The following is an 11069-nucleotide window of genomic DNA, read 5'->3' on the forward strand; positions in this document are numbered from 1 at the left end:
GTGTTAGAGAGAAATAGGAGAATTTTCTAATACTAAGAGGCCAGAATTTTCTTTTATTGGACTTTTTTTCTCTTCAAAGAAAACAGAAATTAAATACTAACTTTTTAATCCTAATCCTAAAATGCCATCAAACCAATAACCACTGCTATTTTAGTACTAACTTTTTTAAACTTAAGGAGCACGGCCATACAAGGAATCATGTGATTTGATTTGAGAGTCTCTCTCGTATTTCTTTCCTTAGTCAATAATTTGTGTTCAGCAATAGAAATGGAAATAAAAAACAGCATTAAAAATTACAAAAAATATGTGCCCTAAAATATAGATTAAGCATATTATATAAAAGAATATTTTATAAAAATTCTTTTTTTTTATATTTTCAATACATTAAGTACATAAAAAATATTACAAAATTTTATTATTATATTTTAAAAATGTATTTTTATGACACAAATTAGTTAAATCTAAATTATAAAAGGAATACAGACACAATGGTTTACATTTTCGTGTCCCAATTGTTTAACATGAAAAAGACAAGCTTTAATTTATAACTAGTGCATGATGTTTTGCTCCGAAAACGAGTTAAGAATATTTGTGAATAAATTTGATTTGTTGATTCAATAAACTGAATTAATGAGCATGCGAACCGGTCACAAGGTGCACAAAATTTAGCGAAAGTTTTTTTTAGAGACTTGTGACTATTTCAAACAACTACAAAACGAATTAGCAGTGTTTACAGGACCGCCATTTTTTAAGGCGTCGAAATTAGAATTTGTGGCGGTTTCTAGCAACCGCCGCCATCTGCCACTTCCGGTATAGTCGGTCAAGCTTTTATTATTTTATAACTTAGATTTAAACTTGTATATGAAATAAATCGAGCTTGAATTCAGATAAATTCAACTTTCTCTTTTCCCTCATATTAACACATAACTATCTTATATTTTTAATTAATAATTATAATATAAATTTTTATAGTCACACACATAATTTTTGTATATAATTATGATAGAAGATATAAATTATAATTAATAAATAAATAATATATATAATAAATATTTTATTTATATATAAATTATAATTTATTTATATAAAATTATAATTAAATTATATTCATATTATTTGAATTAATTTGTAAGCTTTTAGTAAGTTTAATTTAAATGAGTCAATCTTAAATTCAGTCTACTTCAATTCAACTTGACTCATTTTAAATTTATTTGTGTAAAGTATAAAGTTGTATTTTATTTTGTAATATAATTATATATGATAAAAATCTTAAAAATATTATAGAAAGGTTCATAACATCTTGTTGTGACTGCTTTTGTGATCATAATTTTTTTTTCAAAAAATGTTTGTTCTGGCATATTGAAAAATAAGTGCGTATCAATAAATTACAATGGTATTAGAATTCAGAAATATTTAATCGATTATTATAAAGAGACTAAAATACTATTAATTAATCAATTTATTTAAAATATCTTTTTCTTCCCCAGAAAGTAGTCCTTATCTAATTCCTAAATTTTGCTAATATTATTTATAATGAAGAAGTTTTTATTTGCATGGAATAAATATTAGAGTGTAATCTATTTTAAAAAGAATAAAAATAAAATAATAGATTCTCCTATATAAATACCTAATTATCTATCATTTTTTTTTTCTCTCTTCACTCTCTCTTAGTCTAAAGATACACCAAATTTACATGCTTCAAAATTTATGGATTCTGTTATTCTTTGACCAAAAGCCAATACTCACTGCACAGTCACACTAGTGCCCATTTTGTCGTTTTCCAAATCCACGAGTTAAAAAAACAAAGGATGAAAATAGAAAGAAAGTAAAGAGAATCACCAAGAAAAAAAAAAACAACGAATTTCGTATCGAGTTAAATCATTAAAGAAAGTGCAAACTAATTAATCAAAAAAGAAAGTACTACAAATTAGAGGCAGAATTGGTGACACATCCTAATCACTTAGAATTCTAGCCTTTAGATTGATTATTAATCCTCAGCAGTTTCTTTAGATCAAAGAGAGAAAAAAACAAAACATATAAGAAGTTCAAAAAATAAAATAATAAGTAAACGTTTGTTAATTAAAAAGAAAAATTGTAGCGTGCTAGATGTGGTGAGCGTGATGTCTGGGAAACAACTTCCAACGACAGAGCAGAGCAAGGCATTGCAAGTGCCTTTACCTTGGCACTATTTCAAATTTCAATTTTTAATTTTCAATTTTCAGCTTAACATATGGAAATCACCGGTAGACAACAATTTTAAAGTTAATTGTGATGCAAGTTTGTATATGGATTCAAATTCAGTAGGATTTACGTGTATTATTAAAAATTCTAAGGGAGATTGGATCTCAGGCTGCTCTGGAAGCATTTCTCTCTGATTTATCATCAGATGTGAATTATTTGCTGTTTGGAGGGGGCTGGTTTTAGCTTGAGATTGCGGTTTGAGGGATATTATATGTGAAACGGATTGTCTTGACATTCTGCTCATCATGCATGAGTTTACAAGTAGGTATTCATATGAAGTAACAGATTTGATCCACAAGATTCAGGAGCTTTTATCTTATTTTTAGCTTGTTCACGTTGAATGGATATCCCGAGAAGCAAATAGAGTTGCAGATTAGATAATTAGATATGATATCAAGAATAACTCTAATAATGTTATTTAATCTGAGCCTTATGTTAATTTTCAATAAATAATCTATTTGAATATAAAATAATATTTGTTTTATTTCTTTCCATGTTTAGATAAAAAAAAATATAGTGATTGAATTTCTGACTTTATTACTTAATCATCATCATGGTATACAATAAGGTACAATGACAATGAGCACTAATGAGTAATAAGAGCTATAAACCTATAGTGTACAAGTAATATATATACTAAAATCTAATCTACAGAACACAAAATTTAATTGTGATGCCTCTTTTCCTCCCACAACTTTTGAGATTTATGGTGTTATGTATTCGTGTGTATCATATATATAAGCATTAGGAAGGGAAAAAGTGAAAAACTAGCTGGCTAATGATGATTGATTTAATTATTTTTAAATTAAATAATGAGATTTCAATCTCACAAGTATTTGAGTTTCATTTTCATAATTAATGTGAAGACTATTCTAGTACGATGTTAACTAGAATAAGTATAGAAAATTAATTTTTAATTAATTAATATTAGTTAATTTTTTTATTGCAATTTTTTTTGAGAATTTAAAATTTAAAATAAAAATAATTTTAAAAATTAATTGATATGAGCTAAAAAAATTTGATTCCATTATTAAACCTTATAACCATTTTATATACGCGTTTAAAGAATCAAAGAACATATCTAAATCTGAGCTAGTAAAATAATTACTGTCAAACTTAAATTTTTATTCATAAAAAAGGAATCGTAAAATTAACAATATAGTGAGCATTAAATTAATTGTGTTAGAAAATCTATATCCATATATTATAAGGGTAATTTTTTATATTCAACCAATTTTATATTTAAATTCATCCAAGTAATTTGAGTTACGTATTTTTTTTTCGTTTTTTTTCTCTCTCCTAGCGCTTCTTCTTCTTCTTTCAAGTTTACATTTCTTTTTTCTTCTTTTTAATTTTCGATATTATGTCCTCTTTTTCTTCTCCTCTTTTTTTTTTATTATTTTTTAATTTTGTTATTGTCGTTACCAACAATACCTCTTCCTCTTTCTTCACCTCCTTCTATCAGAATTTCATTTCCTTCTTCCTTTTCATCCTTTTCCTCCATCATCATTATCATTATCATAATCATCATTGTTATTGTCATTGTCTTCTTCTCAAATACGTATCGTCGTTATCATCGAATTCAAATTTATATAATGGACAATTTTCGGTTCATTTGGTATTATACAATGGGTTCGTTTTGAGCTAATTTTCGATTCATTCGAGACACAAGTATTTCTGAATTCGAATTTATAATGGACAATTTTCGGTTCATTTGGTATTATACAATATTTTTTTATAATATTTTTAGTTTATTCGAGACGCACGCATTTCTGAATTTGAATTTATATAATGAATCATTTTCGGTTCATTTGATATTATACAATGGTTTTGTTTTGGTAATATTTTCGGTTCATTTGATCACAATAGAGAATCAGAATCAATAAAGATGTTAGCAAAATATTGGTATTATTGGTGATGTCAATAATGATGATGGAGGAGGAAGAAAAAAAGAAAAGAAGAGATAAAAAAAATTCAAAAAAAAAAACAGGAGGAGGAGGAGAAGGAAGAGGGGGAGATGGATGTGATTGTATGGTGGTGAAGGCGATGACGATAATGAAAAAAAGATGTGAAGAAAAAGAAGAAAAAGAAGTAGCAGGAGGAGCAGAAGAAAAAAAAGAAAACGACGAAACTCCACAATACAAATTAAATGAATTGGATGAACATAGATGTAAAATTATTTGAATATGTAGCGGGACTCATATTATAATTCCAAGAATTTTAATTCAAGTTTTTTTTTCAATATTTACTCAATTTTAATCCTATAATTAATTGTAAGCTAATTATTAAGTGGATAATGAGCATTTAAATCGATGGTAATATTAAAAAAACAAAAAAAATGTCAGAACTTATTTTATATAACAACTATAAAATGTTAAATATGATAAATTTTTACTGTTTTTTGCTATTATTTTTTGTTATCAAATATTTTTGTAAATCGGTTTATCAAGTTTATACACCATTACAGCCAAAAAGAAAGAAAATAATTTGACCTAATCTAATCACCAACTGGACAATAATTTCTATTTTATTTGATTTGTTGGAACAGCAATTATTTCTCTATATATAATAAAAAAATACTCGTTCGATCATATAATTGGTTCTGTTGTAGATACTAATTAAGGATGGCCAACCAAGACCTAACCCACATGATTAGGACCTGATGTTTCCACTTCCTACTATCTCAATTAGGTTTCACATTATTGTTAATTCATTCATGGAGTTGCCTCAAACACCACACAAATTAAAATCTTAATTCTTAACTTGGTTTTTGCTACAATGTTAACATGAATCAAACATCCTCTACACAATAAATGTTTGCGTTTATTGGGGGGCTTGTTTTATTTTATCAACATTTCACATTTTCACAAAACCGATAATTAGGACTCAGAGATAGGGAAGGGGTTCGAGCTCTTGAATTAAAACATTGTTCATACCATACTAATAAATAATTAATAGCCAATACAAGTTGGACTAGGACATAAGCAGCCCTTAAAAAATCAGACATTATTATACTCCTACACCATTTTAAAAATACAATGCCAATTAGTTAGTTAAGTAATAATTAATACAACAAGACGAAAAAGGAGTGCCCAAACCCATGCCACTGACGAATAATTAGAGGTATTTTAAAAGATTGCGTTAATCACTATAGCAAGGAGCACGACAGAGCAGAATTTTAAAAAATGGAAGTGATATAATGATATGATTTTTATGTATTTAGTTATATCATTTTTTTTAAAATAGTATACATAAAATCAGCCACAATATAAAATATATGTTAAAATATAAATACACATTGAAAATAAATTAAATCATACATATATTTATACATAAATATATTGATAATTAATTTTAGTGGTTGATTTTGGTGTACAAATAATTTTTTGATTTTTTTTATTATCTATTTATTTAAAAAATATGTTTGTATCTTCTTTTAATATTTCTTTATTTTTCTTTTAAATTACTGATCAAGCAGGGCTTTGAACTTCATCATGCAATAAGTCTCACTTGGTAAAAATTATGTTAAATGAAAGAGTATTTAAAGGCATTAGGATCTATCATTACATCACATGATGATGAATATATAACTAGTTTCGTCAAATGTGATTTCTTAAAGATTTATACTAGTTACAAATTATTTACTGATCAACTAAAACATGGTAAATGGTTAAATGCTACATTTTAAAAAGGAGTCACAATGTGTGAACCCTATCTATTCTCGAGCGACTAGATTAAATAAGAGTAAATGTTTTCCAATAATGTATATTTATTAGAATATTGTATTAAGTGGAAAATAATAAAAATAAATTACAGAGCATGTGTGGTTAGAAAAGGCATGATTAAATGAAAGAAAAAGAAATATTTATATGTATTTAGAAAGTAATTAAAAGGAAAGAAGGAGGTGGGTTCCTTAGAGAGAACGTATCTTAAGTAGGTTCGGGTTGGGAAGTAGGTTCGGAAGAAGACTTTGTGCGGATAAGAACGACCCCTAGCCTGTTTTGTTCATCTTTTATATAACTTTGTCTAAAATACCCTCTCTTTCTCTTTCTATACCGCCTCCAAGTTCTACAAGAACCCATTCCCTCCTTCTTCTCTTTCTCTCAGACATTAACACAAACACATTTCCTGCATCAACTCAGCAAACACTCTCTACTCCTTCCTTCCTTTCTTCCTTCAAGCTGGCGATTGAAAATCAAGACTCCACTGTCCCCCGGGAAATCAAACCCAAGAACAGGAGAATCATGGTACTATACTAGTCTTGTGTAAAGAGACATTGGATTTGGATTGATTTGATGATTTACGTTTTTGGTTAATTGTGCAGGGTGCTGGGGGTCCAGATGAAGAGGATAACAGGTGGCCGCCATGGTTGAAGCCACTGCTGAAGGAGAGCTTCTTTGTTCAATGCAAGCTACACGCTGATTCTCACAAGAGCGAATGCAACATGTATTGCTTGGACTGTATGAACGGCGCTCTCTGCTCTCTGTGTCTCGCTTACCACAAGGATCATCGTGCTATTCAGGTTCCTTTCATATCTCTTTGTGTCTGTACAAATGAAATGCTCTATAACACGTTTAATTAACTGTTGCCATTAAATGTGTTAACAAACAGATAAGGCGGTCTTCATATCATGATGTGATAAGGGTGAATGAGATCCAGAAGGTGTTGGACATCACTGGTGTTCAGACCTACATTATCAACAGCGCAAGGGTTGTCTTCCTCAACGAGAGGCCTCAGCCAAGGCCTGGAAAAGGTGTCACTAACACCTGTGAAGTCTGTGAACGCAGCCTCCTTGATTCCTACCGCTTCTGTTCTCTCGGTTGCAAGGTATTTTCACACCAACACAATGTCCCCCTTTCAAAATCTCTCAAATTCACGCCACTCTTGCCTTAATTTTGAAATTCTCAACATTGACTTTTACTTTGTTCTTTCAAAAACAGAACAGCCTATTTCGGTTTTCTTTATTGGTTAATCAATGTGTGACTTATACCCTACGATATTGCAGATTGTTGGAACATCGAAGAACTTCCAGAAGAGGAAGAAACATTCAGCGGCAATGGCATCAGATTCAGAGGATTCATACAGCAGCAACAGCAGCCATGGCCGCCATAACAACAGTAACCAAGTCCAGAGTTTCACACCGTCCACACCGCCTCCAACTTCGGTTAATTACAGAACGGCCAAGAGAAGAAAGGGAATACCACACCGAGCCCCAATGGGAGGAGGACTAATCATAGAATACTAAGAATATAAGTTCGTTTGGTATTTTTAGGTTTATTTGCTATAATGCCCCTCATATATGTCATATATACACTAATGGCAAGTGTCTCAGCAGCTTAGTTCGCATAACACTTCCAATGCCAAGCCCTTTTTTGCAAAACAAGAAGGGGTCGTCGCTGTTGGAGGTGTTCCAGTTCCAGTCAGCTATCTCTGCTTTTCTGTAGTGGTTTCTAGTGTCCTGTGTATATATAGAAAAATCCCAATAGAAGTGGTAAAAGTTTGAGAAAGTAGAAGAAAAAGAAAAAAATAAGACACCTGTGAAATAGTTAAGGGTGCAGGGTGTACCGTGCATGTAGCAAAATAAGTAAGGCCTTTTTAGTAAAAATGGGGAAATATAGGGTTTGTTTTCTAGAGTAATTATACTTAAGTTTTGGGGTTGAGTTGTAAATATACTTAAATAGGGCTGGTCTAGTGAATGGTGGAAAGGGGAAGAAGACAAATGACAATGTACTACTCTTCAAAAAAAAAAAAAAGGTGGGATGTCTATATATGGAAAAATGTTGAAATAAAAATAGATTTTATTACCTTTTTTTTCCCCTATTCCCTTTCTTACTTGTACTGCAATTATTCATTTTATTTAACGAGATTATCTTGATCTTTTCCTCCTCTTTAAAATTTTGAAAGAGAGATCTTGCAACTTGTGCTCGAGTGGATGGTGGTGGTGAAAAGCAGTGTAAGCTTCCAATCCGGTGGGACCCGCCGAAGCCGGCTTATATGGGGCGGGTCGTAGTTCGGGCCGTCATCATTTACACGTGTCAGCTCATCATTGGTGGCGGTGAAAGCGAGTTGTATTGGTTCTCGAAAACAGGAAGAGTAGGTCAGCCGCCCTGAATTTAAAAATACAAAATTACCCCGTGGGCGGTTCCGTAGTACCTGAGGCTTGTGCGGGTCCCACCCTTGAAATCGAGGGCTGATATTGATTTTCATTTGGTGGCTGTGATCTCTCTTTGATGATATAACCCCAATTATGTGGTAGATTCCCGAATGCAAGAAATGGGAGGGCTTTTGTTTAGTGGGTGTATAGGTAAAAAGCATATTGGCGAAAAGGGTACATGGATTTGTCGCAAAAATGGAACTGGTTAGTGGCACTAATCGGGAACATTGTGTTTTAGCTTTCGCAATTTTGTTGAGGGGTCTAATCACCGTGGAATGATAAAGTTGCAAGTGCTTAATGAGCTCATTATAAGTGTGCTCATTCATTCTTTATTTCCCTCAGTTGGGTCTGACTGGAATTGTGCACTATTTGGGATAAAATTAAAACAAAGATTAATTTTCCTAATTAGAAACACAGAAAAATAGAAAGCTTAATTTATTGGAACATCAACTGGAAATATTTCCCTCTAAAGAATGTCTTGAGATTGTATGGAAAATGTTGTGATTTGCTCAAATTGGTTAATATTTCCTTCGTGTTTAAGATTTCAGATATCTAAAAAGAAGTGTGTGTTTCCCGAGTATTATTCCTTGCTATGTTTGACCGAGTGTGGTATGACATGACTTGTAAGCGTTAACAGTGATACGATCAACTTACATGAAAGTTAGTTACTCTAGTCACGGAGTCTTAATATATTAATGTTAAATCATCTAAAATGTTAGCTACTCATAAATTAATCACAGGGCATAATGTATGTTTGATAGAAAATACTTACTTAGATGTACATTACAAATTAATTATTGTATAGATATATATAATTTAATTTATTTTTAATATATATTTTATATTTTAATATATATTTAAAATAATAATTAATTTTAATATATAACTAATATAGTTGATATTTAATTTATTTTTTTGCGAAATTGGTCAATTCAAATAAGTAAGAATTTCTTGGAATTTTTTAAAATAGTTTCGAAGTCGGTAAATTTTGATTCGATTCTATAGAAATAAATAAATAAAAGTCGGTATAAACTCACATGTAATTAATTTTATGTAAAATTATTAGTTAAAAATCGTTAAATAATAATTTAATTAAATATGTTAAATTATTTAATAATTTTAATTAATAATTTTACTATAATTTGATTTTTAAAAAATGAAAATGTTGCTAACATAAAAGTGAAGGGTGGCTAAATATCTAACCATTTGTCAGCAAATCATTAGTGATGTTCCCGGTTTAGGTTAGGCCTACATGCGTTAGAGTTGATGCTTTTATTTACTTGCTGTACTATTTACGATATGATTATTTGAGTGATTAAAAGTGTGATTGACAAACGCATTTAAAAAGAAAAAGTACGTTTAAGTTGTTTAAAAATTTTTATTTTTAGTTTGGCAAATTTTTTATTTATAAGCTTTTGATTAAAAGAAGCAACAGTTTTTGCAATTTACAAAAGAATTTTTAACTATTAACACTCAATCCTTTTTTTATTAATTTTATTTTTATATATGTTATTATATTATTTATAAAAAAATTTTATTTTTATTTATATGAACTCTTTTTTCTATTATTTTTGTTTTTTATTAATTATTTGTTTGACATTATATTTTTTATAATCGTGATTTTTTTGTATTATTATTTTTATTATTTTTTATAATATGATTTATTAATTCTATTAGGTAAAGTAAATTAAATAAAAAATTAATTATAAATAATAATAATAAAAAATTATAACATACTAAAAAAAGTACTAAGAATATTAAAAATATATTATATAAAAAATATCATCAAATTTTTTTTGATTGATTTCAATCGGTACTAAAGTAAATATTTAATTTTTTAATTATTTTTAGTACTCTCTTAAATTTATATTTTATTAGTTTTAATTAAAAATATATTTTGTTAATTTTTATATGTTATTTTTATTTTAAAATATAAATATCAATTTTATTATAAAATTAATTAATAAGATCTATTTAAATATTTAAATTAAAATGATAAATAATATACAAAAAATTATTTAAATTAATATCTATTTTAGTAATTTTTTTATTTAAAAATAATTTTAAATAATATAATCTAAATAATATTTATTTTATTATATTCTATTTTAATATAAAAATTATCAAATATAAATCACTTTAAATAAATTTATTTTTCATTCAAATTAAATTTATAAAATTAATTTTATACAGACTCCTATTTATAAACTATAATCTAAATCCATACTAGATAAAATTACTTTACCTTACCTTCGTTAGGGGGTTTTTAAACTTTATTGCTTTTAGACCGACTCCACTGTGCTTTTATCAGTCACGTGCCACTGTCACACGTTTAACGTGGAAAATACCTTTTCAACACGTCACTTCTTACGTTTTCGGTGTTTAATTTTCTTTTTTAACTTATCCTGCTCCAATTGCCAAAATATTATAAATCACATTTTAACACAACTTTTTCGTACTTATTAAAAAAAACTATGCTGTTTAATTGATCGATTCATATGTTTATACTCTTCAGCGAGTATTTATTGTAGCGGTAGTTATATTTAGTCCCAGGCACATGACTTAAATAATTTTTTTGTATTTTTCTTGGAGTTCAACTTAGTTTTATTTAAATCAGAAAGATTTGCTTAGCAGTGCAAGAAGGGATAAGAACGAGTCTCGAAAATTTACATGT

The 11069-nt window shown here is 28.6% G+C and overlaps 1 pseudogene; it reads left to right on the forward strand.

Annotated features, from left to right (window-relative positions):
- The first annotated feature begins 6570 nt into the window (after positions 1-6570).
- Positions 6571-8045, forward strand: LOC130980053 (protein RGF1 INDUCIBLE TRANSCRIPTION FACTOR 1-like; annotated as a pseudogene).
- Positions 8046-11069: the final 3024 nt, after the last annotated feature.

The sequence above is a fragment of the Arachis stenosperma genome, chromosome 5, assembly GCF_014773155.1.
Source record: "Arachis stenosperma cultivar V10309 chromosome 5, arast.V10309.gnm1.PFL2, whole genome shotgun sequence".
NCBI classification, from domain to species: Eukaryota; Viridiplantae; Streptophyta; class Magnoliopsida; order Fabales; family Fabaceae; genus Arachis; species Arachis stenosperma.